At 44.4% G+C, this 27,219-nt stretch overlaps 1 protein-coding gene across 9 annotated transcripts in view; it reads left to right on the top strand.

Moving 5' to 3' along the window:
- ASIC4 (acid sensing ion channel subunit family member 4) overlaps positions 1 to 27,219 on the top strand; it is a 949,912-nt gene that overhangs the window by 630,347 nt on the left and 292,346 nt on the right. The window lies entirely within an intron of this gene.

Raw genomic sequence — 27,219 nt, 5'->3', positions numbered from 1 at the left:
CTCCCCCGGAAATTGGTCCAGCACCTGCATAGCACCCCCTAAAAAAATTTCCTGGAGCCGCCACTGCCTAACCCTAACCATCGCCTGCCGATGCCTAACTCTAATCATCCCTGTCAATGCTGATCCTAACCACTCCCTTGCCGATGCCTAACCCTAACCACCTCCCTGCCCATGCCTACTCTTTATCACCCCCCTCCGATGTCTAACCCTAACGACCCCCCTCCGATGCCTAACACTAACGACCCCCTTCCAATGCCTAACCTTAACCACACCCTTCCGATTCCTAACCCTAACGCCCCACTACAGATACCTAATCCTAACCACTCCCCTGCCAATGCCTAACCACCTTCCACAGATGCCTATTCTTAACCACCCCCCTCCTATGCCTAACCCTAACCGCCCCCTCCACACACACACACACACACACACACACACACACACACACACACACACACACACACACACACTTATGCCTAATCTTAAAAAATCCCTACTGATGCCTAACTGTAGTTTGGGCGCCACCATAGGTGACCATAGTAATAACATATACCGATTTACGATAAAATGTGGTGCCTCTGGCGAGTTCTTTCTATACCACCTATGTGCTGCTTTGCTTTTGTGCAATGAAAGTCAACAGCAACTGTAACTAATTGCATTTCCATCCATTCCTCATTTAAAACTAGATTCCCTTTTCTTTCAGAAGACCAGAATACAATTAAACAAAAACACAGAGCGACTTGTTTTGTGAAGCCGCGGTCTATAGGCAAGCCCATGTCTCTGACAATAAAGAGGATGTTTGTAGCCGTGTTTCTCTGTAAATGACAGATCTGGGCTCAGATGCAGCCCCTGCAGGTGTGCAGGCTGTGCCCCCAGATGGCAGCCCCCCTGGGTGACGGGCCTTTGTGTGCACACAGCTCAAACATCACATGAAAGGCTTCATGTTCCGTATCACAAACTCCAGCAACTGTTCTGCCCAATCAATAGCGCGCGCGGTACTTTGTGTTACAGCCGTATAACACACAAAGCGAGAAGTAAAACCCCAGCGCAGGCTATTTAACTTGTGGGGGAATGTTATACCTCCCCCTCTCTGTTTCATAGATTGACTTTAAGTGCTCACATTAAAATCAAAAGGGAGGGGAAAAAAAATCTCAGGCAGAAAAAAACTAATTGTTCTTTAATTACTTTGCCAGCGTGACAGCGTCTGGGGGAGGGGGAGTCAACGGGACTCCGAATTTCAAATCCTTTCCTTAACAAGGGGATTAAGTACTTTAACCCTCTCTCAGCTGCCGAGCGGCTTCTAAGACGATCTTTAAAATAAAATGCCCGCAGAGATCGGGCCGCGTATAATTTATTTTTAATATCGCTTAAAGAAGAACTTCACCAATCAGCATGTGGCCGGTTGGTACGTGTGTGTGTGATACTTCCAGTCTTGGGGCTGTCACTGGATCAACTTGTATAAAGAGACAGTCCCCCAGAGGTCGCACGCGCCACACTTCCTGCTGGTGGCGTCTTTTCAAGCCATTCAGTCAGTCGAATAAAAGCTTCCATAGAAAACCCTTCGGAGATTATTCAAATGCACACCCTGGATTCCAAACGTGTCTAGCCAGGGCTGGATTTCTGGGAAGGCCACAAAGGCCCAGGCCTTGGGCGGCTGCAGCCAAAAGGGGGACCGAAGTATGAAAGAGGGGTTGCTGCATATGAAAGAGGAAGCTGAAAATGGGGAGCAAGACATGAAGGGAGAATGATGCCCAGGGGAGCCATTTATGAAATAGAGGGGGCTGCACATGGAATGGGAGGGGGCTGCTGTACATGGATGTTACACATGGAAGAGGGGGCTGCACATGGAATGGGAGGTTGGCTGCTGTATATGGATGTTACACATGGAAGAGAGGGGCTGCACATGGAATGGGAGGGGGCTGCTGTACATGGATGTATCACAAGGAAGAAGGGGCTGCTGCACATGGAATGGGAGGGGCTGCTGCACATGGATGTTACACATGGAAGAGGGGGCTGCACATGGAATGGGAGGGGCTGCTGTACATGGATTATACACATGGTAGAGAGGGGCTGCATGTGGAATGGGAGGGGGCTGCTGTACATGGATGTTACACATGGAAGAGGGGGCTGCACATGGAATGGGAGGAGGCTGATGTACATGGATGATACACATGGAAGAGGGGGCTGCACATGGAATGGGAGGGACTGCAGCACATGGAAGAGGAGGGGAAGAGGAGGCTACACATGGAAGTGGAGCCACAACATACTTGTCTAAGAGGCACATCCTATATAACAATACCTAAGTGTCTCTGCATCCCATCTCCCTGTGAGTGTCCTTTTGTTGCAGTGCGCATGTGCAGGGAGGGACGCAGAGACGTAGAGAGTGGCTTGTACGGGCGCGGCGTGCGCGGTGACAGACCTAGCCCGTTTTTAAATGGGCTAAGGTCACTAGTAGAGTATAAATCTGGTCTTGTATCTAGCCGTGATCGCCAGACAGACATGTACACATAACACACATCCCTGCCATCCCTTCCACTCACTCTACTGACCAGCAATGGTTGGCGTTCTTGTTTAAAAAGCAGCACCTCCTTTTTTATTTTGCAAAAACTGCTACATTTTTCACAACCAACTGCTTCTTTTTTTTCAATGGAAATTGAAGTGACCGCTTCCACATTCTTCTCAATTCGAGTAACCTTTCAGAGGGAAGGACAGAATATTGGATGGAACTGACACATACTGTGAAGCCTAAAATCCAGCCTGGCTTGTGGCGTCCTCTGAGCAGTAAGGCAAAGACATGCTTCTAAAGATGGAGTCACGGCCAGGTGCCAACACCGTGTTGGGATGAGAGATTCCTTTACTCTCTACTGCCGCATAGACGTCCCCCGGCGGCAGAACGTCATGTGACCGCTCGCCTTCCCTCCTTTCATAAGCCCGAGGATAGTTCCGATCAATAAGAGAATAGCCAAGCCATTTACAAACACAGATCAGGAGCGATAGTTTGGCATATAGAGCTCGTCCTCCCTGCAGAGGGAGCAAATCTTCACGCAGAAACTCAACTCATCACTGAGACAGCTTTATTGCTCTAACTGCTAAGTAGTCTATAGAAAAACAGATTTGGATCTGTCACTCTCGCTTCTCCCGTTAACCCTTCCCTCCTATTCAAGCTGCTGCAAAGCCTCAAACGTCTTAGGCCAATTGCATTCGAAAGCGGTTAAAGGGAACCGGTATCCGAGTAAAATGATTTAAAATAAACACATGACGTACTCACCTCGCCGTCAGTTCCTCTCAGAAGCTCACCATTTTCTTCTTACAATGATTTCTTCCAGTTCTGACAAGATTTTGTCAGAATTGAAATAAAGTATATCTTTTGCTGTCAGCTATATATCCTATGCTATCAGTTATAACTAAAAGGACAACTGATGAGCAAGGAAATGTCCATGTTTCCCTATGGTTCAAAGCGGAACTGTAGAGTGAAAATAAACACATTGTTTCACTTACCTGGGGCTTCCCCAAGCCCACAGCAGCCGTCCTGTCCCGCGCCGCTTCTCGACGAGCCTCCGTTTTCCCGCCGCCAGCTACTTTCGGTTTCGAAGTTACAGGTCGAGGTACGGGACGGAGTGGCGGCGGGAGGACGGAGGCTCGGGCAGGACCGGTTACGAAGTTACAAGTCGAGGTACAGGACGGAGCGGCGGCGGGAGGACGGAGGCTCGGGCAGGACCGGCGCGGGGCAGGACGGCTGCTGGGGGCTTGGGGAAGCCCCAGGTAAGTGAAACAATGTGTTTATTTACTCTCTACAGTTTCGCTTTAAGTGGGCGATATTACAGTTTAAAGGACCACTATCATGAAAATTGTTAAATTTAAAATACAGTACATGTACAACTAAGAAGTACGTTTCTTCCAGAGTAAAATAAGCCATAAATTACTTTTCTCCTATGTTGCTGTCACTTACAGTAGGTAGTAGAAGTCTGACATTACCGACAGCTTTTGGACTAGTCCATCTCTCCATAGGGGATTCTCAGCATGGCCTTTATTCTTTCTGTCTATAGACTCTCCCTGAAAAGAATTCATACAAAGATGCTGGCCAGCCTCCCTGCTCATTGCACACTGATTTGGCAGTTGGACAGAGCAACTGACATTCATAAAATGCTTTTAAAAATAAAGAAAATCCTGAGAATCCCCCATGAGGAGATGGACTGGTCCAAAACCTGTCCGAACTGTCAGATTTCTACTACTTACGGTAAGTGACAGCAACATAAGAGAAAAGTAATGTATGGCTCATTTTACTCTGGAATAAATGTACTTCTTAGCTGTATGTGTACACATATATTTTAAATGTTACAATTTTCGTGATAGTGGTCCTATAACAGTGTTCTGACTCAGAAGCTGTTGTTGTTATGGGGTAATGGCCATTTTTAAAATGGAGGATGGAGAATTCCATTGATCACAGTGGAGAAACAGGAACGCAGGAGAGGAGAAAGAGATTGATGAGTAGACTACACGGGAAGTAAGTATGACCTGTGTATGGTTATTTCAACTTTCAAATTTCCGTTCAGGTTTGCTTAAAGTGGACCCAAATTAAAAATACAAGATTTAAAAAATAAAATCTGTTTTCTAACGTATAATAATAAATAGCAGCCTTTTTTCAGCTGCATGATGACAAATATAAAATATTTTACATTTATTGGAGGAACCCCTCCCTTCCTTTCATATTGCCGGGACAGAATCTGGCAGACTGGTGGAGGGGATAAAAAACAAAAACAAAACACAGGCTGCTACTGATGATGTCACAGGGGAGGTGATCTCAGCTTGTGTGAGATTTCACGACGCCCCTGTGGGGGAAGGTAGCTGATGACAAACACACCCATGATCTAACACCTCCTACTAAGCTCAGAAGTAATGGCTGCCACCTGTATAACCCTAGTTATGAAAAGAGAAGGGGGAAAAGCATGCACTGAAATGCTCATAGGCTTGAAGGAGTGTTTATTTTTCTTTGTATGGTGCAACTAAATATTTTGAATTAAAAAAAAATGTTTGGTTTGGGTCTGCTTTAAAGGCCATCTCATTGTCTTCAGGTGTCCTGCCTGGATATTTTCCTTCCAGTGGCGTAGCAATAGGGGGTGCAGAGGTTGCGACCGCATCAGGGGCCCTTGGGCCAGAGGGGGCCCACCCTCAACCACAGTATTCGCTCTCTATTGGCCCTGTGCTGGTAATACTTACTTCTGTAGATGCTTTGAATAGTGGTAATCATTAACAAACTGTTCCTCATCCCCTTCTTGCATCTCTGACACTGTGGTTGTCCTTGGCAGGTTTTGGTGCGCCGTATTAATTGTTATGTATAGAGTGTTTGGGGGGGGGCCCAATGTAAAACTTGCATCGGGGGCCAGAGCTTCCTAGCTACGCCACTGTTTACTTCCTTCTCAAATCCTTAAGCTTACCACGGTTCTCCTACAAAGTTATTTCACTTGTTGTGTTCATTCCTTACGTGAGTTTTCTCGCTATGGGCGACAGAAACAAGTGAATTAATCAAGCGGTTTTGAGAGTGAAAAGAACAAGTCCAACCCCACATTTTCTTCTTTATTCTTCACTCAAAACGAAGGTCGAGGAAGGTCACTCTTGTTACGGGGGATGAGAAAAGAATTTGAATGCTTGTGTATCGGGATCCACCTCCTCAGTACGACGTGAATAGAGTTTTCTTGGTTATCAAGTGACTGAATGATATGGATGCACAAGTCTATTTTAAAAGATAAAGAGATAGCGAAGCTGGAACCGAAAGAATGATTTCTTACCTACAAAGTATCCAGGTGTTTAGGGTCAGCTGCTGTTATTCATAGTCAAAGAAAACTTGAATTGTCTTAACAAGGGTCGACCTTGAGATAAACACAACTGAATAAGGTGTAGGAAGGTAATGAGTGGTTGAAAGCAACATCATAAAGGAATCAGAAGACAGCCAGGTCCAGGAAGGGGTTTAGTTAGGCAAGGAACATGTCTATCCTTTGGCAAGAGTATAAAGGGCTCTGAGAAAATTGGACATACATTAGCTTCCTGGCTTCTGCAAGACCGTGGTCCAAACAGGGTTCATCTTGTAATAATAATAATAATAATAATAATAATACTAACATTTGTATAGCGCTTTTCTCCTGTTGGACTCAAAGCACTCAAGAGCTGCAGCCACTAAGGGCGTGATCAAGGGTCCACCCTACTGTGTTAGGAAGTATTGCCCATGGACTTCTTACCGTATAGGTATTGACCTTAGGCCAGGATTCAAACCCTGGTCTCCCATGTTAAAGGCAGAACCCCTAACCAATGCACTATCCAGCCACTACAAGTACAAGTGATTTAGTCAGTAAAGCTGGCTCAGTAATTACCACGGCTTCTCCATCTCAGGAAGGCTTTCCAAAGATGACTAATTGGAAATGCTTGAGGGCCAAAGTTGTTCTACTAATCTGTGAAGGTACACGATTTCAATAAACAATTTCATTAAACTGTTATTTTCCCAAACTTTAGCAAAAGGGTAAAGTGGGTAAAGTGCTCTGACCCTGTCCTGAACAGGCAACGAATAGCCACTGGTAATAATTTAACCTTACTCTCTAGTCAGTGACGTAACTACAGAACCATGGGCCCCGTTTTTACACCCCCCCCCCCCCCTCCCCCAACCTCCCAACTCTCAATGTATAAAAATCACATCATACAAATCTCCACAACCAGCTTTCCAAGGACAGCCAGTGTGTGAGAGAGGTGTAAGCAGAGGAAATAAATGGTGTGTTTATGACTACTGCTTTTCAAGCGCAAATGGGGTAGTACAGCATTGAGCACCAATAAAATAATTAATGCAGCAAGTGGATTCTGGTACATTGCCAGGAAGAGGGAATCTTGTTATCTCTCCTCCCACATTTCTGCTCCCCACTGATTGGCTGAGGAAATATGCCTCATCCCTCTCCAGAAGCTCCTAAAATACAATCTATGCTGTGCTCACATGTGTTTGCAAAGCAAGCTAGATATGACAGTGCAGTTTCTAGGAGCAAGTAAGGGAGGAAATTACATCAGGATTGGCTTCAGTCAGCGGCAGTAAAGATGGAAAATGCCTGAAACAGTTTTCGCTTTATTTTCTATATAAAATTCATACAAATCAAAACGAGGACAGTACAATACATATGTTATGTAAGTAGAACAAGTATTTATCTATTTATATATGTGTTTTCTTTCCTGTTACAGTATGGCTGCCCCTGCTGCTTTAAGATAGCATTACCGTTCTGTACTGTCTCTTCAGCTGTGGGCATTTGTGTGTCGCATTTGACCCTCCTGACCAAAATCTGGCGTCTCTCCCTCATCCTCTAGTTACTTTGCCTCCTTAGCACTTTAACGGTGACTGATAGACGTTTTTGCCTAGAGTTTAAATTGAAATAAAAATAAGTTATAAAAAGCCTGATGAGAATGTGGTAAAAGGTTCTCCTGAGATGTTTCAGTTTCAGGTACAATCCTCTAAGTACTGATAAATGTTACCATCTCCGCGCGCGCAATTATCGGGACAGACTTAATGTGAAGATAAAGAATATCGTGTCGCTCTTCTTCCCCGGTGTTCATGGGATTGTCAGTAAGATGGCTGAAATATCTTATGAATCTTTTCATCTCTGAAATGTCACATTACTTAGTAGGCTTGGCGAGGCCTTTTAATGATTCTCCTCTATGACGGGTCCACACGGACCTCTGTGAGATCAGCGCTCTGTCTGCGCAGGATCTGTCAGTCTGTAAATCAGGGAATGGTTTCTGTCCTATAGCACCAGTTTGGGAGTTCAGGAGATCCGGCCAATGAGACTTTGCAGTAATTGGCGTAACTAGAGAGTAGCAGCACCTGGGATCGCAGAAGGTGCCCAGAGCTGTGGCGACTTCAGGGCCGGATTTCCATAAGGCACTGTAGGGGCCTTTTGTGAGAGAGGCGCCCCCCTCCTCAGATTACTGACCTCAGGAGCTTACAGTCTAATCCCTGCCTCATATCACTAATATCAGGCGCTTAAAGAGGCTCTGTACTTAAAAAAAAAGTTTTCTGGGGGATACTTACCTCGGGAGGGGAAAGCCTCAGGATCCCAAGGAGGCTTCCCTGTCCCATGTAGCTTCAGGGAATCCAGCGCTAGCTCCCCCGAATCCTCCCCCGACAAGCTTGACAAAGCTTGATATATTTACCTCTCTGGGATCATGTGCAGGCGCAGCCGAGCCCAATCGTATCCGCCCTACTGCGCTGGCGCCAAAGGACTTGTGCCTGCGCAATAGAGCGGATCGATTAGGTTCGGCTATTTCCGCCATAACCCGAATGAAGAGCAGCTAGTGCGCCTGCGCAGGGTCACGGTATGTAAATACTTACCTCGCCGCACTTCGTGGGACCCAGGCCAGTGTTCTCCACAGGCCCTTTTAGCCGGGTGCTCCACCCAGCTAGTTTTGGTGAGCACCCGGCTGTCATCGGCTCACCTCCTCCTCTGCTGTCAGCAGAGTTGTGCAGAGAAGCACCGGCCCTCCATTCCCTCATCTCGCCCCACCCGGCTACTTTTTTATGCCACCCGGCTGGAAAAAATTTCTGGGGAGAACACTGCAGGCACTTGAGTGGAGGGACAGAGGAGGACGGGGGAAACCTCGTTAGGATCCAGAGGCTTCCCCCTCCCTGTATCCCCCAGAGGAATTTTTTTTTCATTACAGGTTTTCTTTAAACCCTAATCCTTGTCTCATGTATGGAGGATAGGAGACTGTGTAAGATTCTAAGGACAGTTAGTGACATAAGGAAGGGATTACAGTTGAGAATATTTTTTACTTGGGGGTGTTGCCTGTGTCCAGAGGCGGAGTTTAGGGCACCAGGGCACCAGAACGCTTTTGCCTCCAGCCCTGGGAAGCCCCAACTACTATCCTGCCCTTCCTCTGATACAAAGGGTTACAGATCAGGTGTGTTTGTGGCTACACTTGTTATGGGTGTGAAGATCATGATGGCCACACTTGTTTCATGACTCTTGCGAGATGGGCCCCCAGGCCGTGAAGAGGATGGAACACTGGGGTGGGGCCCCATCAAACTTTCGCTGTGGGGCCCTATGAATCGGTGTTACGCCATGGTTGGCAGTATTTTGATGCAGTGTGATTATTTTCAAATTAAAACGTTGGTGGGATAGATTGCTCAATACTTATCCCCTCCTGATCCTGGGTCTCTAATACTTTTAGCCATAAACCCCGAACAAGCATGCAGCAGATCAGGTACTCTGACTCAGCTGATCCAGCTTTTACTGGATCAGCCTTATGCTTGTTCCAGGGTTTTGACTCAGACAATACTTATACCAGAAGACCAACAGGGCTGCCAGACAACTGGTATTGTTTACAAGGAAATACATATGGCAGCCTCCATATCCCTCCCCCCTTGGGTTCCCTTTAAAAATTGTCAAGAGACTGTGGAGATCATAGAAAAAAAATTAAATATCATGTATTGCTCTGTTAAAATTAAAAGCAGCTCCCTGACAAAAACAGGAGGTACTTCCCCAACCGCCCTGAAGGGATAGGTGACCATGTCCAATTACAAAAACCTGAAAAGAACAAGCAATCTAATTCAGAAGCCTCTGAATGGAAATAAATAATGCATAGCCCGTGCCTTCAGTCTAACCGCTCTGCAACTTCAGGCCAAAGACAATCTTCCAGTTCTGTGCTAATTTCAATACAGATAGTCTTATTATTATTTTTTTTCAAACTCAGCAAAATGTTGACCACACTGTGTACGATTGGCTTCATCATTGCACTTTTTGTTAGGTCATTGGTTTGCATCATAGTTGGATCATAAGTTCAGCTTGATTTTTTTGTATATTTAAAAACAGGGGCGTGGTTAAGGGCAATAGATCCAGGGCACTTCCCTGAATCTATTGCAATCTATTGTGCCCACCTGTGTGCCCCGGTGGCATCTTTCCCTCATCCCCCTCGGCCCTCATCAGATCTCAGATCAGCAGTGACCAGTGCTCAATGATGAGAGAGCAAGAGGTACATGCACAGGGCAGGGTTGTATACAGGAAGGGGCATCACCGGTCACTTCCTGTATTTGAAATAAACAGTGCTGCCCTGTGCACGGCACCTTTTGTTCTCTCATCACTGAGATCCAGGGGTGCCCCAGATCCCAGCAAAGCCCCTGTTTATAAATGTCTCAGATACATCAAAATATATTAAGCTGAAATTGAATTCTAGGATTCTACATTCCAGACAACCTTTCATCTTCAAGCAACAACATTCACTCAAGGCTCCCTCCTTAGTCATAATCTCTTATTCACTTTCCCTTCTTTCTTTAGCTAATTTCTTATTCTACACCACGTCTTTTACGTCTTTTAGGGCCTGTTTCCGATAAGGCCAATTGCTTGTCGAATCTGTAGCTTTTCCACCTAGATGAGTTGGAAGGGAAAATGCAACGATAGGCGGGCAATGGCTCGCTGTCTGAATCGTTTCACCCAGCGCGCTCTCCAATGCCTATAGCTGTGCATGGTCAAGCTAAGAGATTCAGATGGATACTCGCAAGATGCACGTCGGCTCAGTGGAAACCGACCTCAACTGTTTCCACCAGTTTAGTCTCCATTTTTGAAAAAGTGAATCGGGGGTAGAATCCTCCATTTCCACTGCTGCTCTGCATTGGCCAGGACCGGGCCTCCTTAGCTCCCGGGCCCACTCCTCCTGATGGAGGTTAGGGGGACCCAGCCAACAGATTTCTGCGAGGGAGCCCGGCCCAACGTAGTTATGCCCCTGGCTAATAACAAATGCTGGGAGTATGGACTACTAATCACTCATTTTTGTAAACAACAAAACAGTAACAACTAAACCTTTGTAAAACGCTTTTTTCCCGTAGGACTCAAAACGCCTAAGCCTGTCACAGATCAGTACATAGTGATGTGCACAGGGGAAAACATTATATGCTCATAAATGCCAGACTAAACAGGCGGCATTTCAGTTTTGATTTAAACGTGTCCAGGGTTGGAGCTGTTTTGATTAAGTTTGGTAAGGCATTCCACAGAGTAGGGGCAGCATGACAGACAGCTCTGACTCCAAAGGTTTTTAGCTGGACTTTGGGGGTGGTCAAGTTATTGGATCCTTGTGTGATCTGAGTTTGTGGGAGGTGTGATGCAGTTGCAACAAATCCTTTAGGTGTCCGGGCCCTAGGTCCTGTAGGGATTTGAATGTTAGCATGCCAATTTTGAATAGGATTCTTTATTTTATAGGTAGCCAGTGGAGTGAGCAAAGGATTGGTGTTAGGTGGCAATGGCGGGGTTGGCTTGTTAGCAGCCTTGCGGCAGCATTCTGTACTATCTGCAGGCGGTGCAGGTCTTTATTTGGAAGGCCTACATAGAAGCGCCAAGCTTGTATCTTACAACAAAAGTAATATCGGTAATGCAACGACACTAATCAAAGCCGATTCTTGTCGTTTGTTTTTTTAAGCACTCTCACACCTTCAGCTGATACCTCTTCAAGGACGGTAAAATTAAAACCTATAAATCACAAATGTTATTCTTATTAGAGGCTCAGCGCAACAATTCACCGAGTTTTATTTAAAACGTTCCCCTATTTACCAGCATCGGAACGCAGCCGCTGTTTATCCCTGCAAGGAAAATAATGACACATTTGGAAACGTGCGTCGCCCCAGCCGCCATTATCATTTTTCATTGGACAACGATTTTCCAGCATCCCAAACTGTAAATTTCTGAGCTAACATTCAATAAAATAAAGATTTGCTGACTGGCTGGGAAAGGAGCTGAATAATTACTTCTGCAGGCAGATCCTCTAAATTGCAGCGCGCGACGGGTAGTTATTGCATGTTAAACGGATATTAAAGCCATGTCGGAGCCCGAGGCGGTGCGGATCCGCTGGGACTGGCGTTATCAGTGGCGGCCGAGGGACAGCTACCTCACAAGAAGACTGCTAATAAACGGGGAGAGGAGGCCAAGGTTGAGTTAGCAATCTCTCCAGGGGTTGTCCAAATAAAAAAAAAGAATCATCAGCGAAGCCCGGGGGGTGTACGATTCCTGGAAACCAATTTTGGCTTTAAAAATAAATAAAATAAAAGACATTCAGCCACAGGCAATAATCAACCTGTACAGCTTCCCGAGGGTGCCAGTCCACATTTGGTGGCCGCTCAGTTATCTTGGAGCCGTTAGTGAATTTTTGCTGCAGTGGGTTTTGCAGGTATCTTGCGTTTCATCCATAGGATCTGCATTAAGGTGCAATGAAACTCCATATTAACTGAAAGAAAAAAATCATGCAATAAGAAATAATTTATTAAGCTTACCTATCCTGCTGTTTTTCATGTTCACTGTCAGATTTACGAGAAATGTCATATGAAAAAAGAAAATAATATTTCTGCTGGTTTCCATCTTAAAGTGATGCTTAAGTGAAAACAAAGTAAAATCCCAGAGTTTTATAGTATGTTTAAGAACTTAAAGGGAACCAGAGATGAAGCACCCTCATGTATTTTACTATATATATATCAGTGGGAACATTATAGAAAACACCTACCATGCTTTCTGTTTCATTCTACACTGCACAGCTTGCTTCTAATCAGCCCTGATAAAATCCCCGACTGAGCATTCAGTCTGGCTTTGCTCAAGACAATTTATAGCTCAGTCTGTGTTCTCTTATGTCTTTTCAAGTCCAAGCCTGCCCCCTGCTGGCTCTGCTCAGGAATCATTATAGCTGAGTCATTATAGCAAAGCCAGACTGAATGCTCAGTTGGGGATTTTATCAGGTCTGTTAGAAACAAGCTGTGCAGTGCAGAATGAAACAGAAAGCATGCTTGGTGTTTTCTCTAATGTTCCCACTGATCTATATGGTAAAATACATGAGGGTGCTTGTCTCTGGTTCACTTTAAAGCAGCAGGGACATACTATCCCAGGAAAAAAAAATCCACATATATAAGTAGACAAATACTTGTTCTACTTACATAAGATATGTATTGTACGGTCCAAGTTTTGATGTCAGTGAAATTTATGTAGTAAATAAAGGGAATTCTGTTCCTGGCATTTTCCATCTTGATTCCATCTGACTGAAGCCAATCTTGATCAACTTTCCTCCTTAAGGCTCGTACACACGTCGGATTTTCGCAAACGGCCCGCCGCTTGGACGTTTCAACGATCAGTCGTTTGGACGTCAAATCGGGTGTGTGTACAGTCTGTCGTTCAGCTAATAAGACTGGACTTGAACGATCTGCCATGTGTGTATGTACCTTTACTCTTTTTATTTTATCTTAGAATCTGCACTGTCCTCTTTAGCTTGCTTTGTAAACATGTGAGCACCGCATAGATTGTATTTCAGCAGCTCACTGAACTGCCCTCAGCCAATCAGTGAGGAGCAGGAATGTGGGAGGGGAGATAAGAAGCATCCTTCTTGTTAGCAATGTAACAAGTAGAGCCAGGCTGACTGAGATAAAACTTATTACAGCAGAAACATTTCTGATTAGATTGGTTCCAGACAGCATAATAAACACAGAGCAGTGGATATATCAAATAGCCCGCATGCTCCCTAGGTTGGGTGGCTTTGTACTGCGCATGTGCTCTTTACCCATTGGTCGAAGACTGCTATTGGGGGAGGAACCAGAGCCTTCTCTCTCCTTAGGTAAGTATTTGTTTTTTGTTTTCTTTTTAAATTCGCTGCAGCCGTCCTGTCCCGCGCCGGTCCTCAACGATCCTCCGTTCTCCTGCCGTGGCTAACTTTCGTTTTACACCGACTGGGAGTCAGTGAGCCAAAGTGCCTTTAGCCCTCGCCATGCGTAGCTTCGCTCGCAGTCCCGTCTGCAATAGAGTCCTGCTCATAGTGACTCACTGGCTTCCAGTCGGTGTAAAACAAAACTGGACCGGCACGGGACAGGACAGCTGCAGGGGACTGGAAGAAGCCCCAGGTAAGTGAATCTCTTTTTCAGCAATTGGTTTAGATTTCTTTTAAGTATATAATTTTAAGTTTTTATAAGCTTTTAAGTATATAATCCAACATCATCCAATCCCCGTTGGCGCTGGATAATGGGAGTTTTACTGTATTTAGAGAATTTAGTCTGTCTGATTCCCCCTCATCTGTGACTAATCACAACTGTCATTTGATCTCTCAGCCGTGTCAGCTCAGGAATCTCGGCAGTCCTCGACAGGGCAGCTAATTTGTAAACACAGGATGTTAGCCCCATGTCTGCTTCCATGAAAGCAGGAAGTAGACACACTGCAGATGTCTTGCAGGAGTTCTGTAAGCTGTAACAAATGTTTTTTTCTTTAAGGCTGCTTTCACAGTGGGACGTTACAGGCGCACATTAGAGCAGCCTGTAACGCAACCCAACTCACAGCAATGATAAATCAATGGGCTGTTCACAGTGCACACGTTGCGTTACATTGTAACGCTGGACGTTATTTAAAGGTGCAGCATGCTGTGCGTTAGACTGTTTGCACATGCTCAGTATTGTGGGTTTTTTTTTTTTTTTTTTTGAGGAGGAGAGGAGAAGGGGAGAGTCCGCTATTGTTAGCCACATGGCTAATTAATATTCACTGCACTGCGGTGTAGTGATGGGAAGTTCGGCTCGATTCAATTAATCGATTAGATGAAAAGAGCCGGATTTCCTATCTCTACTGTTCAGAATCGATTCATTGAAAAGAGCCGGACTTCCCATTACTAGGTTCAGTCCAGCTGCTCTGAATCGATTCTGAACAGTAGAGATAGGAAGTCCGGCTCTTTTCAATGAATCGATTCATTGAAAAGTGCCGGACTTCCCATCACTTCTGCTGTGTTTTCTTCCTGGAACGGCCGCTGTTTGGCTGGCGGGACCACGTGATGCGGAATGTTCCGATCAAGTGGTCCTCGCAAGGTATGAGACAAAAAAGGCGCACCAACAGCCGCACAACGCGGCTCACTCTGGCGTCCTCTCCCGCACCACCAGGCGTTGCATTAGGGGCACGTTATGCGACCATAACGTCCCCTAAAATGCAACGTCCTGGTGGGAAACAGGCCTAAAGGTTATGCTGTTGCTTATATTTTAGAGCAGAGAGAAAGTTCTGAGTTCAGGTCCGCTTTAAAAAAAGCCAAAACATTCATTAGGAAGAGAAACAATTGTGGCGGCCAGCAGGTAGCTTGTTCCACGCGTGTGACCTGATCCCAGGTACATTAGCACCGCCAGTCTCCTGCTATCCCTCAGCTGTTTAGCGCCGCCGCAGGTCTGCCGTCACACAGTAAATTAGTGCTGGGAGGCCCTGAGCTGCCTCCCGGCGCTGTCCCTCTGCCGTCCCCGGCGTGAGGGATTCTGGATAAATTGTTACAGGGAACAAATTACCGCCCTCTTGTTCTGTCTAACTGGGCCATAAAGAACAAGCCTCCCGGTACAAATTGCTGCTGAATTGTGACTCCCTCACCTTCAGGGGACAGAGTGATGTATGGTATCCAGCGTGCAGGCGCAGCACACATTATGGCCCATCAAGGCATTCCATTTAGAGCCCCTGATCTTTAATGGCTTATAACATTAGGGTGACGCTCGGCTCTCGTGTAATCACAGAACGTCTGAGCGTTCTAAATCCTCGGCGGCTCCCGGCGGTTCCCGGCGCTGGGAATCGGGGTGCCGCCGGTGGAATGTTTCACTGCCGCTGCGCCCCAAAACAAGGACCGCTGCGTGCCTGGAGGGGGGATTGTGTGTATGATCAGCATTCATAATCAATGACTGTGTATAATGGTGCCATACATCGCCCATGCGGCAGACCTCTCTCTCTAATCAAATCTGATCAGAGAGGTGCCACGTGGGGCATGTGTGACATCACACACCCGCCTTGTGCCACGTGGTACAGCATTAGTGGTAACAACAGACACGGCTGTGACAATGGAGGAGGCTGACAGGTGAGAATTTATTCTGTAAACACATTTTATGCTTGTTTGTAAGAGAATTAGGCTCTAAAACATAACTTTTAATAAATATCTAAAAACGGGGCTGTTTATTTGTTCTACCATAAAAAATTAAAATGAATGGGGGGTGGAATTAGGTCTATAAATTTAGCAGGGGTCTTTTCTGCACTCCCCCTTTCCAGGAATGCATGTCTACAAAACACATCACCACCCACCACCTAACCTAACCCAACATGTTTCACTGCCATGGGAGCTTCGTCAGGGGAACATAGTGCAGCAGTGCTATTATTGCATAAACAATTGAAAAACATTTATGTCAATAGTTATGAGATATAGCCTAATTCTCTTATAAACAAGCATAAAATGTGATTATTTTGAATATCAGCATTGTGTTCTACTTGAGAATTTACACTGCACAGAGGCATGGGGGGAGGGAATTGTTTGGGGGAATGTTATACTATTTTACACATCGGTCATTACTTTATTGAATGTTGTTACTGCTGTCGGGAATGCTTGTTGCGGCACTGGTTTGCGTTAGATTATCGAATCGGAATGTCGATCAGCCCGCAAAATTGCCTGATGTATGGACATTTTAACACCTGAACGCAGCCAGATCTAAGTACGGCATCTCACAGCTTTTTGAGCAGAACGCTCCCGCTCTCATGTCCAATGAGGTCACTGCAGCTAAAAATCCCAATTTAAAAATGTAGCAATGTGTTCAGTCCAGCTGGAGGTATTAACTGCAGGCTCTGTGGGACAGGCAGCTGCTGATGATTTGTTTGGCTTCATTATACTGATCAGACGGCCTGGCTCAATATCCTCATGCTGTTCAGGTGGCGGGAGAGAGGTGGGGCATAAGCAGAGCTGTCCTTTAAGATCAGAGCCTGAAGTTCTGGGAGTCTGATCTGAAGGAGAAGCGTCCGATGTGGAGGAGGGGCGTCTGATTTGGAGGAGGGGTGTCTGATCTGGAGGAGGGGCGCCTGATCTGGAGGAGGGGCCTGGGGCTCCCCACCAGAAACTTTATATGGTATTATTTATTTTATATCAGTGAATCATGGAGCTTCTGTTCTCAAATCAGCAAACTCTTCCTCGAGGCTGGATTAACATTGGTGCCTAACACAGGAAGCAGAAGTGTGAATTTCTTGAAAAGTGTACATTATGCTATGATACATTATGTATCTCAGATCACAGGTACAGGACACCTGGAATTTATAGAATATAAAAAATGGTGTGCCTGTGTGTGTCTCTACAGTGGTGCACCTTTAAATATAGCAGTCTTTCAGCAATCTTCACTGTAACCTGACATGATTTAGGAGATGTTTAATTAAATATAGCTCAGGGCGGGCTTTTAGGCATAGGCAGCGTAAGCAATTTGCCTAGGGCACCACTTGCTGCAGGAGGCACCATAGAGCCGTGTTAAATGCACTATTTTTAATGTAACTATTTTACAACTTTTACAACAGCTGCTCAGGCAGGTAAGAAATAAGATGGAAAGGGGCAGGTACTTGTCTCACCCCCCCCCCTCCCCATTTCTCTCTCATTACTCTCTCTCTCTCTCTCTCTCTCTCTCTCTCTCTCTCTCTCTCTCTCTCTCTCTTTTATTCTCCTTCCCATCTCTCATTTTCGCTCCTTTCTGTTCCTCTCTCTTGTTCTCTTTGTCCTGTTACTCTTCTTCCTGTCTCTTGCTCTCTGTCCATCTTACCTTGTTCCACTTCCAGTCCCCCCCCCCCCCCCCCCCCCACACACACACACTTCTCTCTTAGGGTTCACATTATCAACGTTTGATGATTTATTTATTTTTAAGCGCTGGCGATAATCGCTTGTGTAATGATTTCCTATGACAGTGCTCACATGTAAGCTTTTCGATTTTATTGAAATTGCAAACGCGCTACATGTACCATTTTCTGAGCGCTTTGGCTCAATTGGAGGTATAGGGAAATCGCAAAGTGCTTAAAAAAGTGATTTGTATAGTGATTTCCCGAGCGCTTTTATGAATAAATACATTGTATTTATTCATTTCTGGGTTAAAGCATTCACTTCTTGACTGACGTCAGGAAGTGAAAAAAATCATTGCTGAGCAAAAGCGCTTAGAAAAAGCGCTTAGAAATGCGCTTTTCTAAGCGAAAACAGCACTGGGAAAAACGCTGTAAAAAGCACAGTATGAATTGCTCAGCACTGGCGATTTATAATGTGAACAAGGGCTTATTCTGCGTTTCTTCTTTTTCTTTTACCTTTTTCTTCCTTTGCTTTCTACTGTTTTGTCACTCTCGCTTTTTCTATCATGAATTCTCAATAATTTCTATTCTAAATAAACTTTATTGGCAGAACCAAGAGAAGGAGGTTAAGAAATAATCAATTTAATGAACACCAAAAAAGGGCAACGCGTTTCACAGGCCTTGCCCTCCTCTTCGGGTCAATAGGTACAGTGTCTAAAGACATACATAAAAGCACACAGTCTCATGCTTACAAATGAGTGAAAATGAATACATAAAATAAAAAATACATGTGCAAATATCTGTTATCAGAGGATACAATTTAGTCTTTATGAGCACAGGAATGATAATAAAAAATGAATGAGAGAAATAAAAAATTAGAAAATGTATGAATCTGTACTATATGAATTCCTTGATTAGATTACAAAAAAATCAATATGAAGATAGGTTATCCCAAAGCATAATAAAATGTATGAAAAATGTACTCAAAATTAAATGAATAATGAATTAAATGATTGCACAGATCAGGAAACATACAAGTGCATAAATAAGCTCGCTCGAATGGTCATATGCATGATGAATAAAAAATACATATAAATGCAAACGTCAACCTAAAATAATGCATAGAAATGTATACAGTATATAAAATAATGCATAGAAATGTACAGTATATATAAAATAATGCATAGAAATGAATATATAATATAAAATAATGCACAAAAATGTATATATGCAGTAAAATAATGCATAGAAACGTACATATAAAATAATGCATAGAAATGTATATGTTACGGCCAGAACCCAAAGTGTGGCCACTTCGGGTTCTGGCCGGTCAATGTGCGAACTGCCCGCTGCGCTGCGGCCAATGTTAGAAATGGCCACGATATGCAACAAAAGGTCCGCACCAAACCAGGATCCCAGACAATGGCTTTATTTAGGACATATCCAATATAAAAATATGCACATGTACATGCTTCAAAACGCTGACATGTTTCGAGCTATCTCAGCTCTTAATCATAGCGCCTGGGATCCTGGGTCGATTCCCTGCTCCAGCCCCTAGTCAGACGCCTTCCGGGTTATCTAAAGGACACCAAACATCTACTAGCCAGCATGGCAAGTATGGAGTGGAGGACCGGTTATAGTTGGATCACAGTAGATGTAAAATCCTTGTACTCCTGCATCCCGCACGATCTGGCACTGAAGGCTCTGGACTTTCACCTCTCCAGATACTCTGACTACTCGGAAGATCTCCGTACTTTCGTTCTTATGGCTGTCGAGTACCTCCTGACCCACAACTACTTCATGTTTGACGGCAGTTTCTACCTCCAGAGACGGGGCGCCTCCATGGGCGCCAAGTTCTCACCATCCCTTGCTAATTTATACATGGGGTGGTGGGAGGAACACCGGGTCTTTGGGGGGGACTGCCGTCTGCTGGAGAGTGTTGTGTGGTACGGGAGGTACATCGATGACCTCCTGATTGTCTGGAGGGGTGAGGTTTCTAGTGCAGCATCTTTAGTAGAGTATTTCAACCAAAACAACTTAAATCTACAGTTCACATATACGGTTGATGCTCTGTCCATCAACTATTTAGATGTTACACTGAGTGGGGACCATGAAACCGGGCTTGTTAGCACCACAACCTATAGGAAACCGTGTAGCGGTAACGTAACTCTTAGGGCAGATAGTTGCCACCCAGCACATACTATTCGAGGTATCCCTGTGGGCGAGTTCATTAGAGCCAGACGAAACTGCTCTAGGGAGGATAATCTACTGGGTGAGCTAGACTTCGTTGAAAGACGTTTGAAAGCTCGCGGTTATCCGCCAAGGCTAATCAAGAGAGGTAGACTTAGGGCCATGGAGAGGTCACAGTCTGACTTACTACAGAATGATGGTGAGATGATCCAAGGTCGACAAAAGCCAACCTTTGTAACTACCTACTCAACAGAATATAGGAGTGTGACCAATATTATTTCTAGATATCTGCCGATTCTGGAAGGAGATGTAGGTCTCTCGCCTGTCCTGAAAGATGGTGTTAGATTCTCTAGTCGACGGGCCCCCACCCTAGGACAGATGCTCTCTCCTAGCTTATTTAAGTCTGGTACCACAACGGACACTTGGTTGACAGTCAGGGGATCCTATAAGTGTAGAATTGCTACATGTAGATATTGTCACCTACATAACAACACTAAGACGGTAGTCTCTGCCCACAATGGCCAACAATATAATCTCAGGCAGTTCATTAATTGTGGTACTCACCATGTGGTCTATGTGATTGATTGCACCCTTTGTTCCGTACAATATGTGGGGTGTTCCACCAGGCCCCTGAGGCAGAGAATAGCCGAACACTATCTAGGAGCAGGGTGGTCAACCACAAACATTTCGAATGTGGCCAAACACTTTAGAGAGGTACACGGGGGCAATATGATGGGTTTTCAATTTCAGGGAATAGAGAGAGTCAATCCACCGACAAGAGGGGGAGACCTGTATAAAATTCTTCGTAGGAAGGAGGCTATGTGGATTCATCGTTTGGGATCTAGGCTACCCCATGGCCTTAATGCAAGGTTGGACCTAGCACTTATCATGCACTAGCCTGTTCTACTTCTTTCCAACCTCCCTCTCCCCCCCCCCTCCCCCCTCCCCTCCTTCTCCTCTCGACACACACACATCCCCCCACATGTTCCATCTACGTTAGTGGGGTACTTCTGTCCACTCATATATGTGTACATATGTCGTCCCTTCTTACATGGGCAGGGATTTTATTTGCCATATGTGTTTCATATATTTACATTTGATGTGATCAACCGCGCTGCTCTTTGCCATATTTTATTAACAGCATTCACTTTGGTACAGTATTTGTTTTCTGTATTGTGTATTCTATACTGTTAAAAAAAAGCTATGATTAAGAGCTGAGATAGCTCGAAACATGTCAGCGTTTTGAAGCATGTACATGTGCATATTTTTATATTGGATATGTCCTAAATAAAGCCATTGTCTGGGATCCTGGTTTGGTGCGGACCTTTTGTTGCATATCGTGGGCTTTGCTAACCTGATCGAGCACACTCCAGTGATTGGTGGGTAGAGCGGTGTTGACACTTACTTCACTTACTTCAATGTTAGAAATGGAATGTTTCCCTGTGAAGATTAATGTGTTTTCCGGCCGTCTCTGGCCAAATGTAGCAAAAGTTAGTTAATTTAATGAAATGAAGCCGGCGGCTTCCGTTCTCTCTCCTCCCCCCTGCCTCCTCTCCTCCCCAATACTAGCAGCCGGGTGTGGATGGGGGGGGGCATGTGTCCCCCAGAGTCGTTCGTCGCAGCAGGCAATCCTGCCGTTCCTGCAGAACGGGTGCTGGCAGAAGCGATGTCTGCAGCCTCCCCGTTCTGCTTCCCTGCAGCCACGAATGACTCCGGGGGGACACGCGTGTCTTCCCCCCCCCCCCCCGCAGCGCCCATTGGAGAGAGAGAGAGAGAGATAGGCAGGGGGAGGAGAGACAGCGGTTACATTGCCGCCGGATTCATTTCTTTAACTTTTGCTACATTTGGCCAGAGACGGCCAGAAAATACATTAATCTTCACAGGAAAACATTCCATTTCTAACATTGGCCGCAGCGCAGCGGCCAGTTCACACATTGACGGGCCAGAACCCGAAGTGGCCACACTCCGGGGTTCTGGCCGTAACATATACACGGAATCCCTTACATACAAACGACTTGAGTTACAATTTTTCATACATACAAACAAAATTGTCTCCATGTACAAAATATACAGTACTGTTTTTTTGATTACTTATTTTATGTTGTTCTGTGTGACAGTATTGTATAAACTGTTGTAAGTAGCTAAAACAAATGAAAAGCACACTGAAAACTAGGGATGCTTATTTGGATTTTGCGGAATTGAAATGTCCGCATTTCTGATCGGAAATCGGATTTCCACGAAAATACCGTATAAACACAACTCTGTATTTTTAGCCCAACCACAGAACAAGGAACCAATCAGAGAATACAGAGTTAATTTGGAAGTATTTCGCCAGTCAGAAAATGCAAAGAAATGACCAAAATAATACTTAATCGGAAAACGGAAATCCGCCAAATCGGTAATTGACATTGGCAGAAATCGTAATTTCTGCTGAAACAATTTGAATGCAAGTTCTGTTTGGTTGCACTGAAGGATATTCACTTCCAAAATGGTTTACCTGCAAGACCATTCTGTAGTAAACCCTTTCACCAGCACTGAGGTTCCCTCCAGGATGAAAAGGGTCCCTACTCTACCTACAGTCCCACCAATCAGATTATTAATTTGAGCTGTGATAGAAATGTATGAGGACCTCATCCCTTGAGGACTGGAGTTGGATAGCCCTATTGTAAGAGGTTATCTTCATAAAGGAGGAACTTCACTATTACATCATATAGGATATATTCTGGTGCTAATTTCTATGGTTGTATACCTTATATACTCAAGTATAAGCCTAGTTTTTCAGCACAAAAAATGTGCTGTAAAGTTACCCCCTCAGCTGATATACGAGTCAGTGGAGCAGAACGGACAATGGAGCTGGTTTTGTTACTGGCAGAGGAGCGTAAAGATTGTGCACTACAGCCTTGTCTATCTCTCTAGCTTTGAAAGAAATATGAGGATATTTTTCTTTGTCTTTTACATGAGAACATTATGTTACGAGAGAAATGATAGAGAATAGATAAAACTCTGACATAACATTCAATAAAAATGTGTTCCTACTATTTATTACCAATACATTTACCATATTTGCTTTTGTGCACAAGTAATCTTGTCCGTCTACAAATTACAAGGCCCCAAAGTACAGTGTATCTGCTCTGAAAACTGCCATTACATTTTATTGCATAGCTGCTGTATTTATATATTAAAATCTATCTAGTTATCACTTCTCAGCTGTCTCTGCTTTTACTATGCAAGGCAGCTCAGTTACACCACACTACTTATGTTTACATTCCTTTGTGAGCTACAATTAGTAAACAAAAGATAAGATATCACATGTTAGGATGTGGCCAGAAGCTGCTCACTGAAGAAGAAAGTGCTGTGTTATAGTGGATCCGAGATTAACTTTTACTCATTGCATAATTGTGTTCCTTTCCTATTGTTTATAGGGCATTCCTCAAGCCAAATACTTTTTTGTTTTTGTTTTAATACTCTAATTCCCTATAAACTAAACAAGCCTCGCCCACAGGTTTTCAGAGAGCCAAGGCACTTTCAGACAGTAGCAAGAGCTCATGGGAACTCAGTCTGGGCAGGAGGAGGGGGAAGTATTGCTAGCCAGAGATTTCAGAGGCAGAGGGGAGGAGGAAGGGGGATTACTTTTTTTTGCTGAAGATGCAGATAAGCCTGTCTCTGTGTAATGTTTACAAACAACATGGCTGCTGTCATTGTATCGCAGGAAGAAATAATCATATTTTATTAAAGCTGTTTGCAGCTAGATTTGCTGTGTAAACTATCAAAACTTTAGATAAGATATATAGACAAGTTATTTATTATAGTTAGTTTTTCATCTCTGATCCGCTCTAACTGTTTGAATGCTGTTCTGATACCTTTTTTGTGTGGTAATAGGTTTTGTGGTGTAAATAATATTTTAGAACAAAGAAGAAATGCTGAGTTTCATATCACATTAAGAGTCATTTAAAATGCTGCTGAAGAGGTATCCCATTGTGCTGCTCATGCAGATGCCTCCGCAGTTGGCTGGGTCATAGCGATCTTCACTATTGTTAGATGGGAGCTAGAAGTCCCTCATTTCAGACTTCAGGGTAATGATCAGACTACTGGACCAGATTATATACTGTATTTTTTGGACTTCTTTTTCTCCCCCAAAAGTGTTTGTGTGGATGGGGTTGGGTGGGGGGAGTCACTGCATCTTATAGTCCAAATGCAGGGAGTTCCTGACTTGTGAATGCTGCCAATACAAACCTCCGACCCGCTGAAAAGTCAGGGACTCCCTGTACTGTGCCCATGCAGAGGAGGTCACAGAGGGACAAATGGAGAACACAGGGGACACATACAGTGGCATACAGGAGGACACAAAGGGGCATAGAGGAGGACACAAAGGGGCATAGAGGAGGACACAAGGGGGCACAAAGTGGCATAGAGGAGGACACAAAGGGGCATAGAGGAGGACACAAAGGGGCATAGAGGAGGACACAAGCAGTATAGAGGCATACACATGGGGACACTGGAGGACACAACAGGAACAGAGCAGGACACAGGGAGACACAAGAGGTACAAAGGGGCATAATCCACACAATGCCTCTTCACCACGGATGCACCAGGTTCAGTATATACTTTTTCCCCCTGGATTTGGTCCTGTAAACCTAGGTGCGTCTTATGGTCATTAGCGTCTTATAGTCCGAAAAACACGTTAGTTTGCATATTGCGGTGTCTGTATATCGGGAGCCGTGTTTCAGCATCATCTCCGATAGGATTCCTTCTGTCCCGCTGGTGTTTTACACCCCACAAATCTTTTCTGCAGTTTCTTGCAGTGTGATTGGTTTATCAAGTGGGCTTTAAAAATCTTTTAGCTTCCCCTCCATAATCTTCGGTTTGCTGATTATTTGTGTTATTTTGGACTGGGTTTTCTTTTAGTAGTGAAGTCAGATTTTGCCATTTGTTGTATGCTGATGTGTTGCCAGCGTGGTTCCAGATCCCCCAGAATGAGTTGTCTCGCAGAGATTGTTGCAGCTGTTGGGATCGCCTTTGAATGTAGTTTTTTGTTTTTCTTTTCTAAGGCAGAGTTTGTATTGAAGCGGTATGGCTGCCCTCGGTTTGATGTTGTTTGGGTATCTGTGTTTTTCATGTGAGATTGCCTGTAGGTTGCTTCTCAGTGGCCAGCCTTCACTGTCAAACCATTTATTTGAGTTTTTGTTTGATGGTCTCTTGTAGTTGAGTCTTTCTTTTTGTCTGTTTAGCTATTTCTGCAACGAGTTATATGTTGTTGAAATGTGTTTCAGTTGGCTGCATTTTATGTGCTGCTCTGATAGTCCTGAATAGTGGGTCTATGAGAAATAAATCTGGCTTCCATGCAATTTTTTTTTTTCGAAAGAATATTTTTTTTATTGAGTTTTTGAAAGAACAACAGTAATACAGTATCAACATTAACATTGATAAAAACATTAACAGTAATTGTGGCCAATAGCTTGTCCAATATTGGGCCACTGAGGCTGTATCAATTTAACTTACAGAAGGATCACATTTGTCTCCACTTGCCCGAGGGCCCGAGATAGTCCTGGTCTGGTTGCACCACTCTCAAGGAACCCTGGCATAACCCTGGTAACTGTCGGGCATAAAATCAAAAATCAATTCTTTATTTTTATCTGGTAAACAAGTAATAAGGATGCTAATCAGGCAATCCAAAAGTTAAAATCACTATTACTATTCTTGTTGATAAATGATCATTCCCTAGTTTACATGACTCTTATTTGGTACACACAAAATTTGGTACACAAAAAGGAAGTTGCAGAGCATGCTGGGTTGTCCTTTTTTGCTTTTGTACTTCCCCTCAGACTTAAAGGGACCCTGAGCAGTAACGTAAATTAAAATATTTCACTTACCTGGGGCTTCCTCCAGCCCACCTTAGGCTGCGAGGTCCCTCGGCATCCCCCTGGCTCCTCTCCATGTCCCTCCGGTGGCTCCCGTTACCGGGGACACGACTCTTCCTGGATCCTGAGGCTCGTTGTCATCACACCGGCCACTACGCGTCATCACGGCGGCCAGCGTGACAGGTATGCGCAGTTTTCTAACTCTAAACCGCGCTTGCGCAGACCGGCCACCGTTTTTGTCCAGAGCAAAACAACTGAGCCACGGATACGGTTTTGAAGCAAGTGTGAACTGACCCATACCAAACTATGATACAGTAAGCTACTTGGCCAGGTCCCTTGAAGTTTATTTTAAAGGAATCCTTCTGTATCAGAATATAGCTATAATATACTGTATATATGGTCTGGCTGATTGTGGAGTGACTATGGAGCCTTGCAGGGTCCATGTCTGTAACACCCACCACACTGCTACCTGCATGGGAGTAATAGTCATATACTCACCTTTGCATCGAAAGGCTTTGGGAGCACTTTCATCCCCTAGTGCTTCTGGAGATGGGCGCATCTGTTCTGTGCAGTACTCGTCTTCTGAAGTAATCCTGGATGCATTTTTTAAGCCTTCACAAGGACTCCAGGGCTGTATTCGGCCAGTTGTTCAAATCATTTCAAGGGGGAGGGGGTGGTCTTAGGGGGCCGAGGGCTTGGAGAAAGGACCGGGAAGGCACAGATTTCCCTCTACATAGGTGAGTATTTAACTTTTTTCATCATCGTTTCAGCACAGCTTTACCTTATTCACGTTCCAGGGTTTTTACCCCTTAGAGGGAACCAAGCACCACTTTTTTTCTGCAGGTTGTCCTGGTTTCTAATAGCTATAGAAGCCGCCATGTTCCCCCCTCCCTTTCTCTCTGCCCTTATTTATCATTGGGAAGGTGTGAAGATAGCCTCTGTAAACTCTTTGAAGCAAAATGCCCCACCCCCCTCGCTAATTAAAGCTTTTCTTTTGTTCTCTGCTAATGAATACAATAAAATAATCTTATCTGCCTGAAATTTCTGCAGTTAGGCAGTCCTAGGTAGTAGGAGGAAGTAGTATAAGAAAGGCATCTGATAAACTTTTAAGTGTAAAAAAAAGATTTTTTTTAAATAATGAGCCACATTGTTAGCATGCATGTTTAATGTACTATTGAGATGCCCTGGCTGCTAAAAATGGTGCTTGGTTCATTTAAAGCTTCCTGATATTTTTTACACTTTGTCGGTTTGTTCCACTTTAAGATGTTTCCCATTTCTGATTGTCGTTCTCTCGCTCTCACCCTCTCCCAATCTTCCCCCTTCCCTCTCTGTCCTTCCATCTCCATTCAAATAGTTTTTCAGCACTTCGCAAATTGTAAACGTACCAAAAAATAGGTGAAAAGGTACTATCAAAATTATTTTGAGTATGTTCTTGCTTGCTGGTGGTTTAAAGGGCATTTTATTGACAAGTGGTGAAAATATCACCTTGGAGAAAAGTCAGGAGAAAAAGTGAATTGCATATGAGCCTTAACGAGACTCTGAAGTTTAAAAAAAACGTATTTTTATTTAATAATTATGATTAATACCTTATCCCTAACTAAACCGCC

The sequence above is a fragment of the Hyperolius riggenbachi genome, chromosome 7 (genome assembly GCF_040937935.1).
Source record: "Hyperolius riggenbachi isolate aHypRig1 chromosome 7, aHypRig1.pri, whole genome shotgun sequence".
NCBI lineage: Eukaryota > Metazoa > Chordata > Amphibia > Anura > Hyperoliidae > Hyperolius > Hyperolius riggenbachi.
The sequence above is the reverse complement of the archived record's forward strand: the minus strand, read 5'-3'. Positions and strand labels throughout refer to the sequence as shown.